The sequence below is a fragment of the Electrona antarctica genome (genome assembly GCF_951216825.1).
Source record: "Electrona antarctica genome assembly, contig: scaffold_227, whole genome shotgun sequence".
In the NCBI taxonomy this organism is placed as follows: domain Eukaryota; kingdom Metazoa; phylum Chordata; class Actinopteri; order Myctophiformes; family Myctophidae; genus Electrona; species Electrona antarctica.
The window spans coordinates 149570-174569 of record NW_027637222.1 but is presented as its reverse complement, the minus strand read 5'-3'; the positions used below and the strand labels follow the sequence as shown (position 1 = coordinate 174569).

The 25000-nt window shown below is 45.8% G+C and overlaps 1 pseudogene across 1 annotated transcript in view; it reads left to right on the top strand.

Moving 5' to 3' along the window:
- LOC306919045 (rap guanine nucleotide exchange factor 4-like) overlaps positions 1-25000 on the top strand; it is a 57939-nt pseudogene that overhangs the window by 7466 nt on the left and 25473 nt on the right. Inside the window, exons 4-19 of the transcript in view lie at positions 1007-1071; positions 1586-1692; positions 3124-3245; positions 4983-5166; positions 5265-5349; positions 7857-7917; positions 11621-11697; positions 13081-13227; positions 14471-14565; positions 16752-16837; positions 18566-18655; positions 20654-20793; positions 21545-21633; positions 22858-22885; positions 23043-23118; positions 24170-24316. The product of the transcript in view is annotated as a rap guanine nucleotide exchange factor 4-like (transcript). The remainder of the gene's footprint in view (positions 1-1006; positions 1072-1585; positions 1693-3123; positions 3246-4982; positions 5167-5264; positions 5350-7856; positions 7918-11620; positions 11698-13080; positions 13228-14470; positions 14566-16751; positions 16838-18565; positions 18656-20653; positions 20794-21544; positions 21634-22857; positions 22886-23042; positions 23119-24169; positions 24317-25000) is intronic.

Sequence of the window (25000 nt, the reverse complement as noted above, 5' to 3'; positions counted from 1 at the left end):
ACAAGCTCACAACGTGAAGCTAGATGTACCGCAGCTAGATGTAGACCGATCTACAAGCTCACAGCTAGATGTAGACCGATCTACAAGCTCACAGCTAGATGTAGACCGATCTACAAGCTCAGCTAGATGTAGACCGATCTACAAGCTCAGCTAGATGTAGACCGATCTACAAGCTCAGCTAGATGTAGACCGATCTACAAGCTCAGCTAGATGTAGACCGATCTACAAGCTCACAGCTAGATGTAGACCGATCTACAAGCTCAGCTAGATGTAGACCGATCTACAAGCTCACAGCTAGATGTAGACCGATCTACAAGCTCACAGCTAGATGTAGACCGATCTACAAGCTCACAGCTAGATGTAGACCGATCTACAAGCTCACAGCTAGATGTAGACCGATCTACAAGCTCAGCTAGATGTAGACCGATCTACAAGCTCACAACGTGTCAGCTAGATGTAGACCGATCTACAAGCTCACAGCTAGATGTAGACCGATCTACAAGCTCACAGCTAGATGTAGACCGATCTACAAGCTCACAGCTAGATGTAGACCGATCTACAAGCTCACAGCTAGATGTAGACCGATCTACAAGCTCACAACGTCAGCTAGATGTAGACCGATCTACAAGCTCACAACGTGTCAGCTAGATGTAGACCGATCTACAAGCTCACAACGTGTCAGCTAGATGTAGACCGATCTACAAGCTCACAACGTGTCAGCTAGATGTAGACCGATCTACAAGCTCACAACGTGTCACGGCTATTTTCAGCAAGTGTAAAATCAGCCATTATGACGGTATCAAGGCCCGCCAAAATACATTTTAGTCGACTAAATTCCCATGACATTTAGTCGACTAAAACTAGACTAACACTAAAATGTTAGTGACTAAAATGTGACTGTCTAAATGGAATCTATTCAAAAGACTTTGACTAAAACTAAAATAGAAATGTGCTGCCAAAAACAACACAGTGGTAACAGTAACAGTGGTTTGGTTTCCCTCCTCAGGGCTGGCAGACAAAGACAGCATGAACTGTGACTCCATCGGCCTGATGACCAAGACTCACAACAAGGTGAGACTGATATGGTGCAATAAAGATATGTTTTCACATCAGAACAGACTCACAACAAGGTGAGACTGATATGGTGCAATAAAGATATGTTTTCACATCAGAACAGACTCACAACAAGGTGAGACTGATATGGTGCAATAAAGATATGTTTTCACATCAGAACAGACTCACAACAAGGTGAGACTGATATGGTGCAATAAAGATATGTTTTCACATCAGAACAGACTCACAACAAGGTGAGACTGATATGGTGCAATAAAGATATGTTTTCACATCAGAACATTGGTCACTCACGCACGCACGCACGCATTAAATGGGGGTCTGTAGACTAATGCAGGTCAAACTGGGGGTCCTTGAAATGAACCGGGGTGAGAATCACTGCTAGAGCCCTAAAACTGTTCTCTTATGGGGGTCCCTGGCATGTGTTTTCAAATGGGGGTCCGCAGGATAATTGGTGTGAATTGGTGAGTCCTTGACATGAAAAGGTTTTAAGGTGGTCTGATGTGTTCCTCAGGTTCCTTCAGAGAAGCTCCACAGAGGAGGGAAGGTTCTCCGCAACGCCATCCTGTCCAGAGCGCCGCACATGATCCGAGACCGCAAATACCACCTTAAGACATACAGGTACAATACCACCTTAAGACATACAGGTAAATGTAACAATACTACCTTAAGACATACAGGTACAATACCACCTTTAAACATACAGGTACAATACCACCTTAAAACATACAGGTACAATACCACCTTAACACATACAGGTACAATACCACCTTAAAACATACAGGTACAATACCACCTTAACACATACAGGTACAAATACCACCTTAACACATACAGGTACAAATACCACCTTAAGACATACAGGTACAATACCACCTTAAAACATACAGGTACAATACCACCTTAACACATACAGGTGCATGTAACAATACCACCTTAAAACATACAGGTACAATACCACCTTAAGACATACAGGTACAATACCACCTTAAAACATACAGGTACAATACCACGTTAACACATACAGGTGCATGTAACAATACCACCTTAAAACATACAGGTACAATACCACCTTAAGACATACAGGTACAATACCACCTTAAAACATACAGGTACAATACCACCTTAAGACATACAGGTACAATACCACCTTAAAACATACAGGTACAATACCACCTTAAGACATACAGGTACAATACCACCTTAAAACATACAGGTACAATACCACCTTAAGACATACAGGTATAATAGAGCGTTGCAGTCCCGCCCCCTACCATGGACCAGGAAATTATTCTCCGTTCATTTTCCTCATAGACATTTCAGAAAGTATTTATTTAAAGTCGTTTACGACGCGGACAAAGCCAACTCGAGTCGTGACAAATCATGACAACAAACAACATTTTTTGGGCCGAACAAATAATTAGAAAGAAGAAAAAACGGCAGGTTACAACACTTTTTTGTGGTTTTTCTTCTTTGTAATTATTTGTTTGGTCCAAAATATTGTTTGTGTTGTCATGAGTTGTCACGACTCGAGTTGGCTTTGTCCGCGGCGTAACCGTCTTTAAATAAATACTTTTTGAAATGTCTATGGGAAAAATGCATTGGGATTCATTTCCTGGGCCATGGTAGGGGGCGGGACTGTGACGCTCTATACCACCTTAAAACATACAGGTGAATGTAACAATACCACCTTAAAACATACAGGTACAAATACCACCTTAAGACATACAGGTGAATTAATTGAATAATTGTTGAATTCTAAACTCAGTGAATGGTGATGAATCAATGCCTTATGATTGCTACAAACGCTGGTGAAAATAGCCGATCTACAAGCTCACATAACGTGTTTTGATGCAGCAACAACACATTTATATATTAGTTGTATGATGATTGAATAACGGTCCATTTGTGATCATGCTATGGTGTTTCTTGTTCTGTGTGTGTGTGTGTGTGTGTGTGTGTGTGTGTGTGTGTGTGTGTGTGTGTGTGTGTGTGTGTGTGTGTGTGTGTGTGTGTGTGTGTGTGTGTGTGTGTGTGTGTGTGTGTACCCAGACAATGCTGCGTGGGCACGGAGCTTGTTGATTGGCTGGTTCAACAGAGTGCGTGTGTTCACACTCGCTCTCACGCTGTGGGGATGTGGCAGACTCTCCTGGAGGAGGGAGTCATCAACCACGGTAACTATACTTCATTGAGACACTTCAGCTCAGATTGACCATAAACCATTTATTGCAAAGTTATTGCATGTTAGTATGGAGGTGTGGCTCTGCTCATGTGATATCACATAATGCGTACGTTTATACGTTAATCCACGGTTTCTGGGAAAATCCGAACGGACTTTTTACGAACAATGTCCTCAATGCACGTACCGATGAAACGTGACTGTATCTGCCATTACCTCTTGAGCCCCATTACCTCTTGTCTTGAGCCCCATTACCTCTTGAGCCCCATTACCTCTTGTCTTGAGCCCCATTACCTCTTGAGCCCCATTACCTCTTGTCTTGAGCCCCATTACCTCTTGAGCCCCATTACCTCTTGAGCCCCATTACCTCTTGTCTTGAGCCCCATTACCTCTTGAGCCCCATTACCTCTTGTCTTGAGCCCCATTACCTCTTGAGCCCCATTACCTCTTGAGCCCCATTACCTCTTGTCTTGAGCCCCATTACCTCTTGAGCCCCATTACCTCTTGAGCCCCATTGCCCCCGTGGCGCAGGACCTCTGAACAGCGCTCAGCGGGACAATGGAGACCCAATTAGTCTCCGGTTCCAACTCCGATGTTGCAGATTTTACCCCCGGACCACCCTGGGGTTTAAGAGGTTAAGTAGGCTGCCTGAATTGCACTGTGGGAATGAGGGCGTGGCCTGGAGAGGGCGTGGCCTGGAGAGGCAGCTGATGTAAAGAAGCAGAATTAACTAGATAAAGTGCCCCTCGGGGCACAGGTCTCCACCAGGGCAGGTCAGGTTGTGGCCTCCTGGTGGCGCTATAATAGGCCAATGTGAAAAGGGTGCCATTTCTTCATACGCCTTTGATGGCAATTGGATGATTTGAGGCATTTTGTTCCAAATGTGTTTTGCAAAAATCAACCTGTTGGTGGCGCTATAACAGGCCAATGTGAAAAGGGTGGGATATATTCCTCAGCCTAGTAAGAAAATGTGTGAAAGATTTCACGTAAATTGCATGCTGCGTTCATGATTTGAGGCTTTTGTTCAAAACGGGGCAATCTTGCAAACTGTGAAAGCCAATTATAGCCAATTAGGATGGAATATGAAATATCGGACAGATCCGACTTGAGCACATGACCATAGAGATGCTGTGTAACGATTTGTGAGATTTTTGGACAGAATCTGGAGGAGTAATATCAAAAAATGTGTTTTACAAAAGTCTGCCTCCTGGTGGCGCTATAAAAGGCAGATGCGGAAAATGCAGGTTAAAGGTTTATCCTTGGCCTCTAGGGAGTGTGCATGGAACGTTTCACGCAGATCGGTGCAGTTTTAGGTAAAAAATGTGAAAAGCTACCTCATGGTGGCGCTATAACAGGCCGTTCTGGAAAATGTGGGGCAGAGGTTCATCGTTGGCATCCAGGGAGTGTGTGTGCAAAGTTTGGCATCGACCAGGTTAACGGTGCCGGAGATTAGCTGTTCACAGACGGACGGAAGGACGGAAGGACGGACACACACACGGACGGAGTGCAAAACATACTCTCTCCCCATGCCGAACTCTCTCCCCATGCCTTCGGCCTGGTGGAGACAATTACTAGGAGGAATGAATGAGGGGAACTATATATATATATATATATATATATATATATATATATAGTTGATATTAACCTGAGGGCCGCATTAAGTGAAGGTGTGGGCCGCATGCGGCGGATATAGACATTTAACGTATGTGTGTGTGCGTGCATGCGTGTCCAGTGGACCAGGAAGTGAGCTTCCAGGACAAGTACCTGTTCTACCGTTTCCGTGACGATGAGGATGTTGAGACTCCGTTGCCGAGCGACGACGAGAAGAGAGAGAGTGAGGAGGAGCTGCCCGACACCATCCTCTACCTGGCCGGGGTCGGGCCTGACGCCCTGCTGAGGATATGCCTGAAGAAGACGTACGCACACACACACACAGACACACACATTATACACGCACGCAAGCACGCATCATATCCTGTCAGTAAGGTGATGTCATATCCTGTGATGTCATCAGGCCTGGCCAGCGGACGGGAGACGACCTGGAGATAATCTACGACGAGTTGCTGCACATCAAAGCCTTATCGCACCTGTCAATCACTGTGAGTGACACCTGTCAATCACACTACCCTTCACATCAAAGCCTTATCGCACCTGTCAATCACTGTGAGTGATAACTGTCAAGCACATCAATCCCACGGGGGTAGGTACCCTCACAAAAACATGCAGTAATCCTGGTCTCTAAACTGCCTCCCCCTGGCCAGCCGGGGCGCCTGATGGAGGGGAAAGGAACTGGTCGGAATAACGTGTTCCTTCCACGCGCTACGTCCGGCCAGGGAAATTCCCCCCTGTCAGGTGAAAAGAAGCAGCTTGGACTCCTCATGCACGGAAGGAGGCATAAGGTCAGTCCGCTGTCCCCCCAGGTTGGCAGAGGAAGTGTAGTGCCCAGGATTACATTAGATATCTGGCACTGGGTGAAAAAACTGGGTTGCAAAATCGTGGGATAAAAAAATAAAAAAATAAAAAAAAAAGCCTTATCCCACCTGTCAATCACATCAAAGCCTTATCCCACCTGTCAATCACTGTGAGTGACAGCTGTCAATCACATCAAAGCCTTATCCCACCTGTCAATCACTGTGAGTGACAGCTGTCAATCACACTAACCTTCACATCAAAGCCTTATCGCAGCTGTCAATCACTGTGAGTGACAGCTGTCAATCACACTAACCTTCACATCAAAGCCTTATCGCAGCTGTCAATCACTGTGAGTGACAGCTGTCAATCACACTAACCTTCACATCAAAGCCTTATCGCAGCTGTCAATCACTGTGAGTGACAGATTCTAGAACTGGTTCCGTTTCTAGATTCTTGGAACTTCACAGAACCGGCGGCCATTTTCTCTTTGCTCCAGTTCTGAACCAATACTCGGCCCCACCCCTCTCCCACTGTTTATATTGTGTTTTAGGATCCAAGATGGCCGCAGCACCAGGAGGGGGGGGGGCGGAGGTGAGGGTCGACATATGCCCTTACTGGGCTGCATTCAAAACACTTGCCTTGTGTCTGACACCTGACTTGTGTCTGAACACAGCTTTGATGGATGTGTTCAACCCCCCCCCCCCCCCCCCCCCTCCCCCATCAAACAAAATGTTTAGTCAAACCATATGGGCTTCCATTGGAGCGGCCATTAACATCCCGAACACCCCGGGTTATTTAACCCATTAAATCAGAGCCCAGCGATGTACAGCAGCAGTGACAGCAGTGGAGCACATTTAGCGACGGACCGGATGTTATCCTGGATGTGGCTGAAGTAGCTAAATTTAGCCAAAACACTCCTGAGGCGATCGACAACGGGAGGTATGATTAATTCTACCACGACTAGCGACGGGACTACAGTGGGTCGTCTAACACATAATGTGTAGCGCTAGTAGCGCTGGGCGTTACTAATTGAAAGGCCGCTCGGGGTGTTAAACACAGACACAAGACAGCTGTCTTGAATGTGTGAACGCAACCCAGTAAGGCCTCCCCCTTCCTGGTGCTGCGGCCATCTTGGAAACTAAAACACAATATAAACAATGGGAGAGGGGTGGGGCCGAGGAGGAGGGGTGGGGCCGAGGAGGATGGGTGGGGCCGAGGAGGATGGGTGGGGCCGAGGAGGAGGGGTGGGGCCGAGGAGGATGGGTGGGGCCGAGGAGGATGGGTGGGGCCGAGGAGGATGGGTGGGGCCGAGGAGGAGGGGTGGGGCCGAGGAGGAGGGGTGGGGCCGAGGAGGATGGGTGGGGCCGAGGAGGAGGGGTGGGGCCGAGGAGGAGGGGTGGGGCCGAGGAGGAGGGGTGGGGCCGAGGAGGAGGGGTGGGGCCGAGGAGGAGGGGTGGGGCCGAGGAGGATGGGTGGGGCCGAGGAGGATGGGTGGGGCCGAGGAGGAGGGGTGGGGCCGAGGAGGATGGGTGGGGCCGAGGAGGATGGGTGGGGCCGAGGAGGAGGGGTGGGGCCGAGGAGGAGGGGTGGGGCCGAGGAGGATGGGTGGGGCCGAGGAGGATGGGTGGGGCCGAGGAGGAGGGGTGGGGCCGAGGAGGAGGGGTGGGGCCGAGAACACTCTGACCTGAACTGGTTCAATATGATGTGGGGAAAGAAGAACCCAAACCGCTGCTGATCTGTGTTATTGTGTTCTATACAGAGAGAGCTATCCATGGTGCTGATCTGTGTTATTGTGTTCTATACAGAGAGAGCTATCCATGGTGCTGATCTGTGTTATTGTGTTCTATACAGAGGGAGCTATCCATGGGGCTGATCTGTGTTATTGTGTTCTATACAGAGGGCGCTATCCATGGTGCTGATTTGTGTTATTGTGTTCTATACAGAGGGAGCTATCCATGGTGCTGATCTGTGTTTGTATTGTGTTATATACAGAGAGAGCTATCCATGGTGCTGATCTGTGTTTGTATTGTGTTATATACAGAGAGAGCTATCCATGGTGCTGATCTGTGTTTGAATTGTGTTATATACAGTAGGAGCTATCCATGGTGCTGATCTGTGTTTGTATTGTGTTCTATACAGGTGAAGAGGGAGCTATCCATGGTGCTGATCTGTGTTTGTATTGTGTTCTATACAGGTGAAGAGGGAGCTAGCCAGTGTGCTGATCTTTGAGTCTCATGCCAAAGCAGGAACCGTGTGTAAGTTTGTTCATGCGTGTCTGTCTGTCTGTCTGTCTGTCTGTCTGTCTGTCTGTCTGTCTGCAACCAGTAGTGTTATTGATATAAGTATAAATCGGCCATTTTGACGCCATCAAGGCGACGAAATCAACTGTAGATTTAGTCGCCTAAATTCTTACCTTTAGTCGACTAAAACTAGACTCAAAGTAAAACTTTTCAGATGACTTAAATATGACTATGACTAAAACTCCATCAACATTTGCAGTCAAAATGAACACATGTATGTTTAACATCTAATAAACACCCTTAACACTAGGATGTCTGAAAAAAATGCACTACTAATATGACGGCTAACGGTCAGGCTGACCGGTGTTTTTCGTGCTATTTGATTGGCCATTGTCTCCCCCACTGTCTAATGATCTTCACACCTCTCTCTGCAACCGTTGACGGCTTGCCATTGTCTTCTAAATGTTACATTCCAACGAATTCAAGGCAGCAGTTTCAACTAGACAGGACAACTCAAAGTTATTTTTTATTTCAGTTTACCAAACTATAATTATAGTGACGGTGTGAGCGCTTTATTGAATACCCTTGCGCAGCAAACACTGTCCGACTTTGTATTGAGCCAATACAATAGGCTACCACACGTTATTGCCAGAGCCAGGCACATTGCTCAGACGAAATACGACATTAGTTATATATTGTCATTTTATATAGAGGGGGAAACATCGATGTAATTAATATATATTTGATTGATTGTGCCAAAAAAAGGAAAGAGCTGTGCGTGCGTGCGTGCAAATCAGAAAAGTTTAGGCTACAGACAAAGGAGTTGGGAGTTTGGGAGCGGCTAGCCTTCTAATGCTGCGCACATATTAGCCTATATATATTTAAAAAATACCCAGCATAATTTTTGGGAAGGCTAAGCCTGGCCTAGCCTTACATACCCGCCGCCTATGATCGATGTCATTTATATATATTTGATTTATTGTGCCAGCAGAAAGGTCCGTAGCAGCAGCACGGTTTATATATACACCATAGGATAGATCAAGTCATGTGACGCATCACCGCCACAAATAGTGCTACAGCGTTATCTAAAATGCACTTCCGCATACCTCACCGTCAGTTACTTGGATATTTTCTCCCTCTCCACGAGAGAGGGAGAGAGAGAGAGGGAGAGAGAAAAAAAGAGAGCCGTGATGCGTGGAAATCAGTTCCACTGGTCGCGTGCAGAAAAGTTTACAGACGAAGGACGGACAGAACTGTTCTTCTTACTGACAAAACATTTAGAAGTTCGGGACGTCTATCGGGTTGGACTGATTTCAAACACTGTCATTTTTATTTGGCATCGCGCTGATTCGCGCATCGGCGAACATTCTCGCTCCAAGGAAATGTCGGTCGGGTCAAACAGACCATGCTATAAACTTTATTATTCCAGGATAATTGATTCATTTTTATCATCGCCACCTTACATAATTATGCTATAAAGATGGCGTGTATAGTCAACATGTATTTATATCTATTGAGCTATGCGTTTGGTTGAAACAATACGCCAGTCAGTCAATACACCATATTTCACCATATTTTTGATGCGCTGATATATGAAATGAATATGCGCGACATAGTCACAATGCTATAAACTTTATTATTCCAACATAATTATGCTAAAGATGGCGTGTATAGTCAACATGTATTTATATCTATTGAGCTATGCGCTTGGTGGAAACAATACCACACACCATATTTCTTTTTCCGTTTCGAGAAATAAAGTCAGACATCGTTATTTCTGCAAACCGCATATAACAAATATAACATCTAAAACAACATTTAGTTTATGTAAGTTTGTAATGTAAGTTTGCCTACATGTGGAAGGCTAGTTAGAATGCAAATGACACATTAGCTTGACAATGCCCGTCTCCAGCCGGGAGGGAGGTGTGAAAAGCACTGCTTGTGGGGGAGAAAGGGTGAGGGCTCTAAGAGCGGTCCCACGGACCGAAAAAGAGCAGACATTTTAGTAGAATTATGTCTAAAATCATATTTCCAAAACGTTTCAGATGAAAAAAAAAACAGAGATGGTTTGAATCGAACATTTAGAAAAAGTCATGCAAGGGGCACTTTCTCAGGACTTCATGGGCAAAGAAAATCCACTTCAAAATTTCAAAATCGGTCAGCCTGACCGCTCCGACGCGCTAGTGTTAACGCCCGGCGGTATGTGGAACCATTCAATCAGGGAGATTTGCAGCTTCAGAGCCCATTTCAAGGTGACACAGCACTCCGCCTTCATTGTGCAGTTAGCATAGCATGTAGCCAAAACACCCTTTAGAAACACCCTTTGGAAACACCCTTTCGAAACACCCTTTGGAAACACCCTTTGGAAACACCCTTTAGAAACACCCTTTGGACCCGAGGTATGATTACTTCTAACGCGACTAGCGACGGGACCGCGATGGGCCGACATTGATTTAGATCAAGAGTTATTCACATTTTTCTGATTTTGAAAACTTGAAAACTCCACTAAAATGGAGGGGATTAGGGTTAGGCCCAGGACGTCAGCCACTTTGGATGACGTCCCAAATGGAGGGGGACCACTTTGGATGACGTCCCACATGGAGGGGGACCACTTTGGATGACGTCCCAAATGGAGGGGGACCACTTTGGATGACGTCCCAAATGGAGGGGACCACTTTGGATGACGTCCCAAATGGAGGGGACCACTTTGGATGACGTCCCACATGGAGGGGGACCACTTTGGATGACGTCCCAAATGGAGGGGACCACTTTGGATGACGTCCCAAATGGAGGGGGACCACTTTGGACCACATCCAAAGTGGTCCAAAGTGGTCATCCAAAGTGGTCCCCCTCCATTTGGGACGTCATCCAAAGTGGTCCCCCTCCATTTGGGACGTCATCCAAAGTGGTCCCCCTCCATTTGGGACGTCATCCAAAGTGGTCCCCCTCCATTTGGAACGTCATCCAAAGTGGTCCCCCTCCATTTGGGACGTCATCCAAAGTGGTCCCCCTCCATTTGGGACGTCATCCAAAGTGGTCCCCCTCCATTTGGGACATCATCCAAAGTGGTCCCCTCCATTTGGGACGTCATCCAAAGTGGTCCCCCTCCATTTGGGACGTCATCCAAAGTGGTCCCCATCCATTTGGGACGTCATCCAAAGTGGTCCCCCTCCATTTGGGACGTCATCCAAAGTGGTCCCCCTCCATTTGGGACGTCATCCAAAGTGGTCCCCCTCCATTTGGGACGTCATCCAAAGTGGTCCCCCTCCATTTGGGACGTCATCCAAAGTGGTCCCCCTCCATTTGGGACGTCATCCAAAGTGGTCCCCTCCATTTGGGACGTCATTGGGACGAAATGACATTGAATATTGCCCATTAGACGCTCCCAGCCTGTAGAGCGGTGATGTTATCAAACGAGTAATGTTCCCTCTTTTGATTAATCTCCGTCCTTGGCGGTGGGCGTACTTATTTAATAGGACGGAGACCTCCGTTTTGGCAGCTCAGTGTTAACATGTTTATGTTTATTTAGTAACATGTGTGTTGTGTGTCAATCAGAGCTGATAGTAAGTTTATAGTTTATAGTAACATGTTGTATGTGTTGAACATGTAATTAACATGTGTGTAACATGTGTGTCAGTGTTCAACCAGAGCTCTAGTTTATAGTAACATGTTGCATGTGTGTAACATGTGTGTAACATGTGTGTAACATGTGTGTCAGTGTTCAACCAGGGAGAAGAAGGTACTTCCTGGTACATCATCCAGAAGGGCTCTGTCAACGTCGTCATTTACGGCAAGGTGTGTGTGTGTGTGTGTGTGTGTGTGTGTGTGTGTGTGTGTGTGTGTGTGTGTGTGTGTGTGTGTGTGTGTGTGTGTGTGTGTGTGTGTGTGTGTGTGTGTGTGTGTGTGTGTGTGTGTGTGTGTGTTTGTGTGTGTGTGTGTCTACAAGTAAATGTTAGTAACTAGTAACTAAAGTTTAAATGTTAGTAACTAGTAACTAAAGTTTAAATGTTAGTAACTAGTAACTAAAGTTTAAATGTTAGTAACTAGTAACTAAAGTTTAAATGTAAGTAACTAGTAACTAAAGTTTAAATGTAAGTAACTAGTAACTAAAGTTTAAATGTAAGTAACTAGTAACTAAGTTTAAATGTTAGTAACTAGTAACTAAAGTTTAAATGTTAGTAACTAGTAACTAAAGTTTAAATGTTAGTAACTAGTAACTAAAGTTTAAATGTTAGTAACTAGTAACTAAAGTTTAAATGTAAGTAACTAGTAACTAAAGTTTAAATGTAAGTAACTAGTAACTAAAGTTTAAATGTAAGTAACTAGTAACTAAAGTTTAAATGTTAGTAACTAGTAACTAAGTTTAAATGTTAGTAACTAGTAACTAAAGTTTAAATGTTAGTAACTAGTAACTAAAGTTTAAATGTTAGTAACTAGTAACTAAAGTTTAAATGTTAGTAACTAGTAACTAAAGTTTAAATGTTAGTAACTAGTAACTAAAGTTTAAATGTTAGTAACTAGTAACTAAATGTTAGTAACTAGTAACTAAAGTTTAAATGTTAGTAACTAGTAACTAAAGTTTAAATGTTAGTAACTAAAGTTTAAATGTTAGTAACTAGTAACTAAAGTTTAAATGTTAGTAACTAAAGTTTAAATGTTAGTAACTAAAGTTTAAATGTTAGTAACTAGTAACTAAAGTTTTCAAATAATTGTAGTGAAGTAAAAGTCCAAAGGTTGGCTCTGAGATGTAGTGGAGTAGAAGTAAAGTACAAATACCTCAACATTGTAATAAGTACAGTACTTAAGTAAAAGTACTTACTTTCCACCACTTTTTTTCAATATAAGCGAGACATGCACTCCTTTGCAAGGCCTAGTTAGGGTTAGGGTCAAGGGTCAAGGCCTAGTCTGAAGACGTTGTAAGACAGTTAACAGAAAATACTTTTTTCATGTCGGGATACCAATTTCATCCAATCAACAAGCTCACAACGTGTCGTGATGTGTATTATTTAGGACACATGTCTTGTTTTGGCCGCTCCTGACGCACAACATTTTCAGATGTTGTACAATTAAATACAAAACTAAATGATGTGTGTCTGCGTGCGTGCGTGCGTGCGTGCGTGCGTGCGTGCGTGCGTGCGTGCGTGCGTGCGTGCGTGCGTGCGTGCGTGTGTGTGTCAGGGGGTGGTGTGTACCCTCCATGAAGGCGATGATTTCGGGAAGCTAGCGTTGGTGACAGACTCTCCTCGCGCTGCCTCCATCGTCCTCAGAGAAGACAACTGTCACTTCCTACGAGTCGACAAGGACGACTTCAACAGGATACTCAGGGTAATCTGATTACTTCTTACAGGATACTCAGGGTAATCTGATTACTTCTACAGGATACGCAGGGTAATATGATTACTTCTACAGGATACTCAGGGTAATCTATCTGTAGGGAATTAGGCCTCACTCACACCTTTCGATCTAGCATACAACATTGATGCATGCTTGTTGTATGAATGTTGTGAGTGTCATGGCCGCCCCAATGCATTTCCAATGGAAGTCACATGGTTTGTAGTCCACAAGCTGTGTAGTATTTATACTGTGTAGTATTTATACTGTAGTATTTATACTGTGTAGTATTTATACTGTAGTATTTATACTGTGTAGTATTTATACTGTAGTATTTATACGGTGTAGTATTTATAGTGTGTAGTATTTATACTGTGTAGTATTTATACTGTAGTATTTATACTGTGTAGTATTTATACTGTGTAGTATTTATACTGTAGTATTTATACTGTGTAGTATTTATACTGTAGTATTTATACTGTGTAGTATTTATACTGTGTAGTATTTATACTGTAGTATTTATACTGTGTAGTATTTATACTGTAGTATTTATACTGTAGTATTTATACTGTGTAGTATTTATACTGTAGTATTTATACTGTGTAGTATTTATACTGTAGTATTTATACTGTAGTATTTATACTGTGGTAGTATTTATACTTTAGTATTTTGTACTGTGATGCATTTATACTGTGATGTATTTATACTGTAGTATTTATACTGTAGTATTTATACTGTAGTATTTATGTGTAGTATTTATACTGTGATGTATTTGTACTGTGTAGTATTTATACTGTAGTATTTATACTGTGATGTATTTGTACTGTGTAGTATTTATACCGTAGTATTTATACTGTAGTATTTATAATGTGATGTATTTATACTGTGATGTATTTGTACTGTGATGTATTTTTACTGTGTAGTATTTTTACTGTGTAGTATTTATACTGTGATGTATTTGTACTGTGTAGTATTTATACTGTAGTATTTATAATGTGATGTATTTATACTGTGATGTATTTGTACTGTGTAGTATTTATACTGTAGTATTTATACTGTAGTATTTATACTGTAGTATTTATACTGTGGTATTTATACTGTAGTATTTATACTGTGTAGTATTTATACTGTAGTATTTATACTGTGGTATTTATACTGTGTAGTATTTATACTGTAGTATTTATACTGTGTAGTATTTATACTGTAGTATTTATACTGTGATGTATTTGTACAACAGGACGTGGAGGCCAACACGGTGCGTCTCAGAGAACATGAACAACCTGTTCTGGTGTTGGAGAAGAGCCCTAGAACCTCCACCCTGGGGAGCATCAAGTATGTACCCCCTAACCCCTAACCCCTAGCCCCTAGAACCTCCACCCTGGGGAGCATCAAGTATGTACCCCCTAGCCCCTAGAACCTCCACCCTGGGGAGCATCAAGTATGTACCCCCTAACCCCTAACCCCTAGCCGCTAGAACCTCCACCCTGGGGAGCATCAAGTATGTACCCCCTAACCCCTAACCCCTAGCCCCTAGAACCTCCACCCTGGGGAGCATCAAGTATGGAACCCCTAACCCCTAACCCCTAGAACCTCCACCCTGGGGAGCATCAAGTATGGAACCCCTAATCCCTAGCCCCTAACCCCTAGAACCGCCACCCTGGGGAGCATCAAGTATGTACCCCCTAACCCCTAGAACCTCCACCCTGGGGAGCATCAAGTATGGAACCCCTAACCCCTAATCCCTAGCCCCTAACCCCTAGAACCGCCACCCTGGGGAGCATCAAGTATGTACCCCCTAACCCCTAGAACCTCCACCCTGGGGAGCATCAAGTATGTACCCCCTAACCCCTAACCCCTAACCCCTAGCCCCTAACCCCTAGAACCTCCACCCTGGGGAGCATCAAGTATGTACCCCCTAACCCCTAACCCCTAGCCCCTAGAACCTCCACCCTGGGGAGCATCAAGTATGGAACCCCTAACCCCTAACCCCTAGAACCTCCACCCTGGGGAGCATCAAGTATGGAACCCCTAATCCCTAGCCCCTAACCCCTAGAACCGCCACCCTGGGGAGCATCAAGTATGTACCCCCTAACCCCTAGAACCTCCACCCTGGGGAGCATCAAGTATGGAACCCCTAACCCCTAATCCCTAGCCCCTAACCCCTAGAACCGCCACCCTGGGGAGCATCAAGTATGTACCCCCTAACCCCTAGAACCTCCACCCTGGGGAGCATCAAGTATGTACCCCCTAACCCCTAACCCCTATCCCCTAACCCCTAGAACCTCCACCCTGGGGAGCATCAAGTATGGAACCCCTAACCCCTGACCCCTAGCCCCTAGAACCTCCACCCTGGGGAGCATCAAGTATGGAACCCCTAACCCCTAGAACCTCCACCCTGGGGAGCATCAAGAATGGAACCCCTAACCCCTAACCCCTAGAACCTCCATCCTGGGGAGCATCAAGTATGGAACCCCTAGCCCCTAGAACCTCCACCCTTGGGAGCTTCAAGTATGTAACCCCTAACCCCTAGCCCCTAGAACCTCCACCCTGGGGAGCATCAAGTATGGAACCCCTAACCCCTAACCCCTAGAACCTCCACCCTGGGGAGCATCAAGTATGGAACCCCTAACCCCTAGAACCCCTAACCCCTAACCCCTAGCCCCTAGCCCCTAGAACCTCCACCCTGGGGAGCTTCAAGTATGTAACCCCTAACCCCTAGCCCCTAGAACCTCCACCCTGGGGAGCATCAAGTATGGAACCCCTAACCCCTAATCCCTAGCCCCTAGCCCCTAACCCCTAGAACCGCCACCCTGGGGAGCATCAAGTATGTACCCCCTAACCCCTAGAACCTCCACCCCTAGAACCTCCACCCTGGGGAGCATCAAGTATGGAACCCCTAACCCCTAGAACCTCCACCCTGGGGAGCATCAAGTATGGAACCCCTAATCCCTAGCCCCTAACCCCTAGAACCTCCACCCTGGGGAGCATCAAGTATGGAACCCCTAACCCCTAGAACCTCCACCCTGGGGAGCATCAAGTATGGAACCCCTAACCCCTAGAACCTCCACCCTGGGGAGCATCAAGTATGGAACCCCTAACCCCTAGAACCTCCACCCTGGGGAGCATCAAGTATGGAACCCCTAACCCCTAGAACCTCCACCCTGGGGAGCATCAAGAATGGAACCCCTAACCCCTAACCCCTAGAACCTCCACCCTGGGGAGCATCAAGTATGGAACCCCTAACCCCTAACCCCTAGCCCCTAGCCCCTAGAACCTCCACCCTGGGGAGCTTCAAGTATGTAACCCCTAACCCCTAACCCCTAGCCCCTAGAACCTCCACCCTGGGGAGCATAAAGTAACACGCACGCACGTATGCACGCCCAGACGTTATGCAGGAACGTCTACTGAGTGGCAAAAAAACGACGTTCTGGCACTGTGACATCACTGTGACATCACTGTGACATCACTGTGACACTGTGACATCACTGTGACATCACTGACACTGTGACGTCTCTCAGGTACACTGTGATCTCAGGAACACCTGAGAAGATCCTGGAGCACTTCCTGGAGACCATGAGAATGGACACACATCACAGCGAACCAGGTAACGTTATTCTATAGGATACACATCACAGTGCAACACCAGGTAACGTTATTCTATAGGACACACACCACAGTGTAACAACAGGTAACATTATTTAATAGGACACACACCACAGTGTAACAACAGGTAACACTATTATATAGGAAACACATCACAGTGTAACACCAGGTAACGTTATTCTATAGGACACACACCACAGTGTAACACCAGGTAACATTATTTAATAGGACACACACCACAGTGTAACACCAGGTAACATTATTTAATAGGACACACACCACAGTGTAACACCAGGTAACATTATTTAATAGGACACACACCACAGTGTAACACCAGGTAACATTATTTAATAGGACACACACCACAGTGTAACACCAGGTAACATGATCTGTTGTCCAACTGTCGAATTCTCTGTCAGTTAATGTACTTAACTTATTATAATTAGTGAACTTTATCAATGAAACGGTTTAGCTGAAAATCAACAATGAGCACTATAGACGAATAACAGTCATCCTGACCCCTCCATGAAAAGGTCTCGTTGTTCCTGACCCCTCCACGAAAAGGCCTGGTTGTCCTGACCCCTGACCCCTCCATGAAAAGGCCTCGTTGTCCTGACCCCTCCATGAAAAGGCCTCGTTGTTCCTGACCCCTCCATGAAAAGGCCTTGTTGTCCTGACCCCTCCATGAAAAGGCCTCGTTGTCCTGACCCCTCCATGAAAAGGCCTCGTTGTCCTGACCCCTCCATGAAAAGGCCTCGTTGTTCCTGACCCCTCCACGAAAAGGTCTCGTTGTTCCTGACCCCTCCACGAAAAGGTCTCGTTGTTCCTGACCCCTCCATGAAAAGGTCTCGTTGTTCCGACCCCTCCATGAAAAGGCCTCGTTGTTCCTGACCCCTCCATGAAAAGGCCTCGTTGTTCCGACCCCTCCATGAAAAGGCCTCGTTGTTCCTGACCCCTCCATGAAAAGGTCTCGTTGTTCCGACCCCTCCATGAAAAGGCCTCGTTGTTCCTGACCCCCCCACGAAAAGGCCTCGTTGTTCCTGACCCCATTGAAATAGAGGACTAGGGCCTCTGGAAATGAGTAGAGCTGCTACACTTATGGTTGAATCACAAGAGGAGAGGAGCCTCTTTTAGTGACTTTAGTGTTTTTACTGTCATGAACAGAGAGCAGAGATAAAACACTGCTCCTCAGAGAGCAGAGATAAAACACTGCTCCTCAGAGAGCAGAGATAAAACACTGCTCCTCAGAGAGCAGTCAATTAACGAGGGCTTTCCTACTATCCATCATTATAATGGATAAGGAACTACCCTCTACGGCCATGCGGTGGCGCTCAAATTGTTAATTTATAGGACACACATCACAGATGAACCATGAAGTTGGATTGGTATGTGCACAGATGAACCATGAAGTTGGATTGGTATGTGCACAGATGAACCATGAAGTTGGATTAGTATGTGCACAGATGAATGGATTCATGGATTCATTCATAGATTTATGAATACATTCATAGATTCATGGATGAATTCACATATTTAAGTTAATAGATGTGTGGACGATTGAATAGTTCTATTGATGGATGGAGTCTGAAGATGGAGATTCATTTCTGAAACTTCCACTCTCTTTTTCTGTCTGTCTGTCTGTCTGTCTGTCTGTCTGTCTGTCTGTCTGTCTGTCTGTCTGTCTGTCTGTCTGTCTGTCTGTCTGTCTGTCTGTCTGTCTGTCTTACAGACCCGGCGGTGGATGACTTCGTCCTCATGCACTGTGTCTTCATGCCAAACAGCCAACTGTGTCCTCTGCTGATGTCACAATATCCTTTATGTCCTTATATGGACATTATGTAACAATATCCTTTATGTCCTTATATGGCACAATATTTCCTTAACTCTACGAGTGTACTACCATAACTCTAAGAGTGTACATGGCAGAATGTTGTACCTTTAACTTTAAGATGGTTGTTAGCAGCTAGCATGTTGGCCTGAGTCTCCACCAGCTGAAGGCATGGAGAGAGAGTATGTTAGTCTCCACCAGCTGAAAGCATGGAGAGAGAGTATGTTAGTCTCCACCAGCTGAAGGCATGGAGAGAGAGTATGTTAGTCTCCACCAGCTGAAAGCATGGAGAGAGAGTATGTTAGTCTCCACCAGCTGAAAGCATGGAGAGAGAGTATGTTAGTCTCCACCAGCTGAAAGCATGGAGAGAGAGTATGTTAGTCTCCACCAGCTGAAGGCATGGAGAGAGAGTATGTTAGTCTCCACCAGCTGAAAGCATGGAGAGAGAGTATGTTAGTCTCCACCAGCTGAAGGCATGGAGAGAGAGTATGTTAGTCTCCACCAGTTGAAGGCATGGAGAGAGAGTATGTTAGTCTCCACCAGCTGAAGGCATGGAGAGAGAGTATCCAGCTCAGAGAGTAACCAGCTCAGTGGCCTTGTGGTTAGAGTGTCCGCCCTGAGACTGGGAGGTTGGGGTTCGATCCCCGGCCGTGTCATACCAAAGACTCTAAAAATGGGACCCAATGCCTCCCTGCTTGACACTCAGCATCAAGGGTTGGATTGGGGGTAAGTCCCTGCGACATACTAGCGTCATGTCCAGGGGGTGTACTACTTGTACATCAAGCTGCCTCACGCTACAGAAACAGGAGATAGGCTCCTGCCCCTATGGGCCTCATGGCTCGGCAAGGCTATTTAGAGAGAGTATGTTAGTCTCCACCAGGCCGAAGGTATCTTTAACATGGTGAACCTACCACTCGGTGCCTCTAGAGGCCAGTATTGTGTCTTTAACATGGTGAACCTACCACTCGGTGCCTCTAGAGGCCAGCATTGTATCTTTAACATGGTGAACCTACCACTCGGTGCCTCTAGAGGTCAGTATTGTGTCTTTAACATGGTGAACCTACCACTCGGTGCCTCTAGAGGCCAGTATTGTGTCTTTAACATGGTGAACCTACCACTCGGTGCCTCTAGAGGCCAGTATTGTGTCTTTAACATGGTGAACCTACCACTCGGTGCCTCTAGAGGTCAGTATTGTATCTTTAACATGGTGAACCTACCACTCGGTGCCTCTAGAGGCCAGTATTGTGTCTTTAACATGGTGAACCTACCACTCGGTGCCTCTAGAGGCCAGTATTGTGTCTTTAACATGGTGAACCTACCACTCGGTGCCTCTAGAGGCCAGTATTGTGTCTTTAACATGGTGAACCTACCACTCGGTGCCTCTAGAGGTCAGTATTGTATCTTTAACATGGTGAACCTACCACTCGGTGCCTCTAGAGGTCAGTATTGTGTCTTTAACATGGTGAACCTACCACTCGGTGCCTCTAGAGGTCAGTATTGTGTCTTTAACATGGTGAACCTACCACTCGGTGCCTCTAGAGGCCAGTATTGTGTCTTTAACATGGTGAACCTACCACTCGGTGCCTGTAGAGGCCAGTATTGTGTCTTTAACATGGTGAACCTACCACTCGGTGCCTCTAGAGGCCAGTATTGTGTCTTTAACATGGTGAACCTACCACTCGGTGCCTCTAGAGGTCAGTATTGCATCTTTAACATGGTGAACCTACCACTCGGTGCCTCTAGAGGTCAGTATTGCATCTTTAACATGGTGAACCTACCACTCGGTGCCTCTAGAGGTCAGTATTGTATCTTTAACATGGTGAACCTACCACTCGGTGCCTCTAGAGGTCAGTATTGTGTCTTTAACATGGTGAACCTACCACTCGGTGCCTCTAGAGGCCAGTATTGTATCTTTAACATGGTGAACCTACCACTCGGTGCCTCTAGAGGTCGGTATTGTATCTTTAACACGGTGAACCTACCATTCAGCTCCTCCCCCCGGCTCGGACCAGGACAGGATGGAGTATTGTGTGTCCACTAAGAGGAGGGTGGTGACCATGACGCTGCGCTGGGCACGCACACACACATACATGTTAGAGGAGGAGCCTGCTGCGCTGGCCTTTCTGGAGGTAACACACGCACGCACACACGCACGCACGCACACACGCACACACGCCATATAAGGAGTTGTATGGCAGTGTAATGTCCCTCTACCTCTCTCTCTCTCTCTCCATATAAGGAGATGTATGGCAGTGTAATGTCTCTCTACCTCTCTCTCTCTCTCTCTCCATATAAGGAGATGTAAGGCAGTCTAATGTCTCTCTCTCTCTCTCCATATAAGGAGATGTTTGGCAGTGTAATGTCTCTCTACCTCTCTCTCTCTCTCTCTCTCTCTCTCCATATAAGGAGATGTATGGCAGTGTAATGTCTCTCTACCTCTCTCTCTCTCTCTCTCTCTCTCTCTCTCTCCATATAAGGAGATGTTTGGCAGTGTAATGTCTCTCTCTCTCTCTCTCTCTCTCTCTCCATATAAGGAGATGTAAGGCAGTCTAATGTCTCTCTCTCTCTCTCTCTCTCTCTCTCTCTCTCTCTCTCTCTCTCTCTCTCTCTCTCTCTCTCTCTCTCTCCATATAAGGAGATGTATGGCAGTGTAGTGTCTCTCTACCTCTCTCTCTCTCTCTCTCTCTCTCTCCATATAAGGAGATGTATGGCAGTGTAATGTCTCTCTACCTCTCTTCTCTCTCTCTCCATATAAGGAGATGTTTGGCAGTCTAATGTCTCTCTACCTCTCTCTCTCTCTCTCTCTCTCTCTCTCCATATAAGGAGATGTTTGGCAGTCTAATGTCTCTCTACCTCTCTCTCTCTCTCTCTCCATATAAGGAGATGTATGGAAGTGTATCTAATGACTCCAGGATGATCAGAGCTCTGAAGGATTTTGTGATGGATCTGGAGACGGTCGTTAAACTACAGTATGTTATTATTAGTATTATTACAAGTAAGACGCGCAAACGCGGGAAGCGAACGCAGCTCGTAAATTGCAATAACAACAATTAGAATAAATTACGTACTTTTTAAGGTTTTTTTTAAGTTAAGTTTTTTTAAATTAAATGTTTTTTCAAGTTTTTTTTAGTGTGTGTATGTGTGCGTGCGTGCGTGTTTCTTTTTTAGGTTTTTTTTAAAAAAGTTTTTTGTTTAAGTTTTTTTTTAAGTTACGTTTTTTTTAAGTTAAGTTTTTTTTTTAAGTTAAGTTTTTTGTGTGCGTTTTTCCTTTTTACGTTTTTTTTTAAGTAAGTTTTTTTTTAAGTTAAGTTTTTTTTTAAGTTAAGTTTGTGTGTGTGCGTTTTCCTTTTTAATTTTTTTTTTTAAGTTAAGTTTTTTTTAAGTTAAGTTTTTTTTTAAGTTAAGTTTTTTGTGTGTGTGCGTTTTTCCTTTTTAAGTTTTTTTTTTAAGTTACGTTTTTTTTTAAGTTAAGTTTTTTTTAAGTTAAGTTTTTTTTTAAGTTAAGTTTGTGTGTGTGCGTTTTTCCTTTTTAATTTTTTTTTTAAGTTACGTTTTTTTGTAAGTTAAGTTTTTTGTGTGTGTGTGTGTGTGTGTGCGTGCGTGCGTGCGTGCGTTAGCCTGGCTAATAAGCCAGACTAATATCACACAACACTGTCGCGGTATATCAGTCTGGGCTGGCTCCACTTGGATTTCATTTCCCGGGGAACATTTTCTCTTCGACGCAATTGGTCAGAGCTACTGTCAGTCAAAGGTCTCAAGCATTGAACGTCACTGTACCAAAGCCCGCCTATATTGCATACCGTGTCCCGATTGGTCCGACCTGTTCTCGATTGTAGGAAAGAGGCGTGCTACTGAGCCTCGCCAGACCGAAATCCGCTGGTAGGCAACTTTTTTTTGCCAACGGCTGATTCGGTCTGGTTTATTAACCAGGCTATGCGTGCGTGCGTGTGTGTGTGTGTGTGTGCGTGCGTGCATGTGTGTGTGTGTTTTTGTTTGTGATACAGCTGCGCCCTCTGGTGGTGGGCGTTTGGTGTTACAGCGTGACACACAGACACACAGACGTGATCTGCTGGGTCTCATAGTAAATGCTCACTGCGTTCGCAATTATTATTATTGTTGTTGTTGTTGTTGTTGTTGTTGTTATTATTATGTACTAAACTCTAACGCTGAGTTCATGCTCTGTTTTCTTGTAGTTCAGAAGAAGTCAGATCGGTGAAGAAGGTACTGTTGTTTTCATCATAATTTACATAATATATGAATATTAATGAGATGTTGGATGCAGATCATGAATATTAATGAGGTGTTTGATGCAGATCATGCATATTAATGAGGTGTTGGGTGCAGATCATGAATGTTAATGAGATGTAAATTGTAACAGAAAACGCTCATAAGACAGTTCAGCAACGGAGAGGAGAGACTGCAGAAGAAACAGCCAATCAGGAACCAGGATGATAGTAAGTCGTTTTGTTCATTCTTTCGCCAACCACGCCTCGGGTACGGTTAGCCCCTCCCCCTGGGTAAAGTTAGCCCCTCCCCCTGGAAATAACCCTGCCTCGGGTACGGTTAGCCCCTCCCCCTGGAAATAACCCTGGGTACGGTTAGCCCCTCCCCCTGGGTACGGTTAGCCCCTCCCCCTGGGTACGGTTAGCCCCTCCCCCTGGGTACGGTTAGCCCCTCCCCCTGGGTACGGTTAGCCCCTCCCCCTGGAAATAACCACGCCTCGGGTACGGTAAACCCCTCCCCCTGGAAATAACCCTGTCTCGGGTACGGTAAACCCCTCCCCCTGGAAATAACCCTGTCTCGGGTACGGTAAACCCCTCCCCCTGGAAATAACCCTGCCTCGGGTACGGTAAACCCCTCCCCCTGGAAATAACCCTGTCTCGGGTACGGTAAACCCCTCCCCCTGGAAATAACCCTGTCTCGGGTACGGTAAACCCCTCCCCCTGGAAATAACCCTGCCTCGGGTACGGTAAACCCCTCCCCCTGGAAATAACCCTGTCTCGGGTACGGTAAACCCCTCCCCCTGGAAATAACCACGCCTCGGGTACGGTAAACCCCTCCCCCTGGAAATAACCCTGTCTCGGGTACGGTAAACCCCTCCCCCTGGAAATAACCACGCCTCGGGTACGGTAAACCCCTCCCCCTGGAAATAACCCTGTCTCGGGTACGGTAAACCCCTCCCCCTGGAAATAACCCTGTCTCGGGTACGGGCACTTTGATCCATGAAAACCCCTGGAAATTGTTCCACCCATTGTTCCATCCATTGTTCCACCCATTGTTCCACCCATTGTTCCACCCATTGTTCCATCCATTGTTCCACCCATTGTTCCACCCATTGTTCCATCCATTGTTCCATCCATGTGCGTGTGTGCGCAGTTCTCTTAAAGGTGTACTGCAGTGACCACACCTACTCTCTCAGTTCTCTTAAAGGTGTACTGCAGTGACCACACCTACTCTCTCAGTTCTCTTAAAGGTGTACTGCAGTGACCACACCTACTCTCTCAGTTCTCTTAAAGGTGTACTGCAGTGACCACACCTACTCAACCGTCCGCGTGGCCGTGGCAGCCACCGGCCGCGAGGTGACCAGCGCCGTGGCCGAGAAGCTGGCCACCAATGACCAGCTGCTATTGGTCCATCTGAGCTCCGCAGGCGGTGAGCGGCCAATCACATTCTGCGTCTGGTATAGAACACAGCACGGCAGCCATTAGACAGAAATAACTTCCTTCACGATTATACTAATAAAGTACTAATGATACTAATGAAACAGAGCTAACAGCAGCCTCTAGAGGCCCAGACGGTTGAGCTAACCGTCAGCATGGCACAGCAGCCTCTAGAGGCCCAGACGGTGCTAACCGTCAGCCTGGCACAGCAGCCTCTAGAGGCCCAGACGGTGCTAACCGTCAGCATGGCACAGCAGCCTCTAGAGGCCCAGACGGTGCTAACCGTCAGCATGGCACAGCAGCCTCTAGAGGCCCAGACGGTGCTAACCGTCAGCATGGCACAGCAGCCTCTAGAGGCCCAGACGGTTGAGCTAACCGTCAGCCTGGCTCAGCAGCCTCTAGAGGCCCAGACGGTTGAGCTAACCGTCAGCCTGGCTCAGCAGCCTCTAGAGGCCCAGACGGTTGAAATAAGAAACAGAGATGTACTGTATACTGTATGTTGATGACATCCTAATGTCGTTACAGAGAAACAGCTGTATGTTGATGACATCATAATGTGGTTACAGAGAAACAGATGTATGTTGATGACATCATAATGTGGTTACAGAGAAACAGCTGTATGTTGATGAGATCATAATGTGGTTACAGAGAAACAGCTGTATGTTGATGAGAGCAT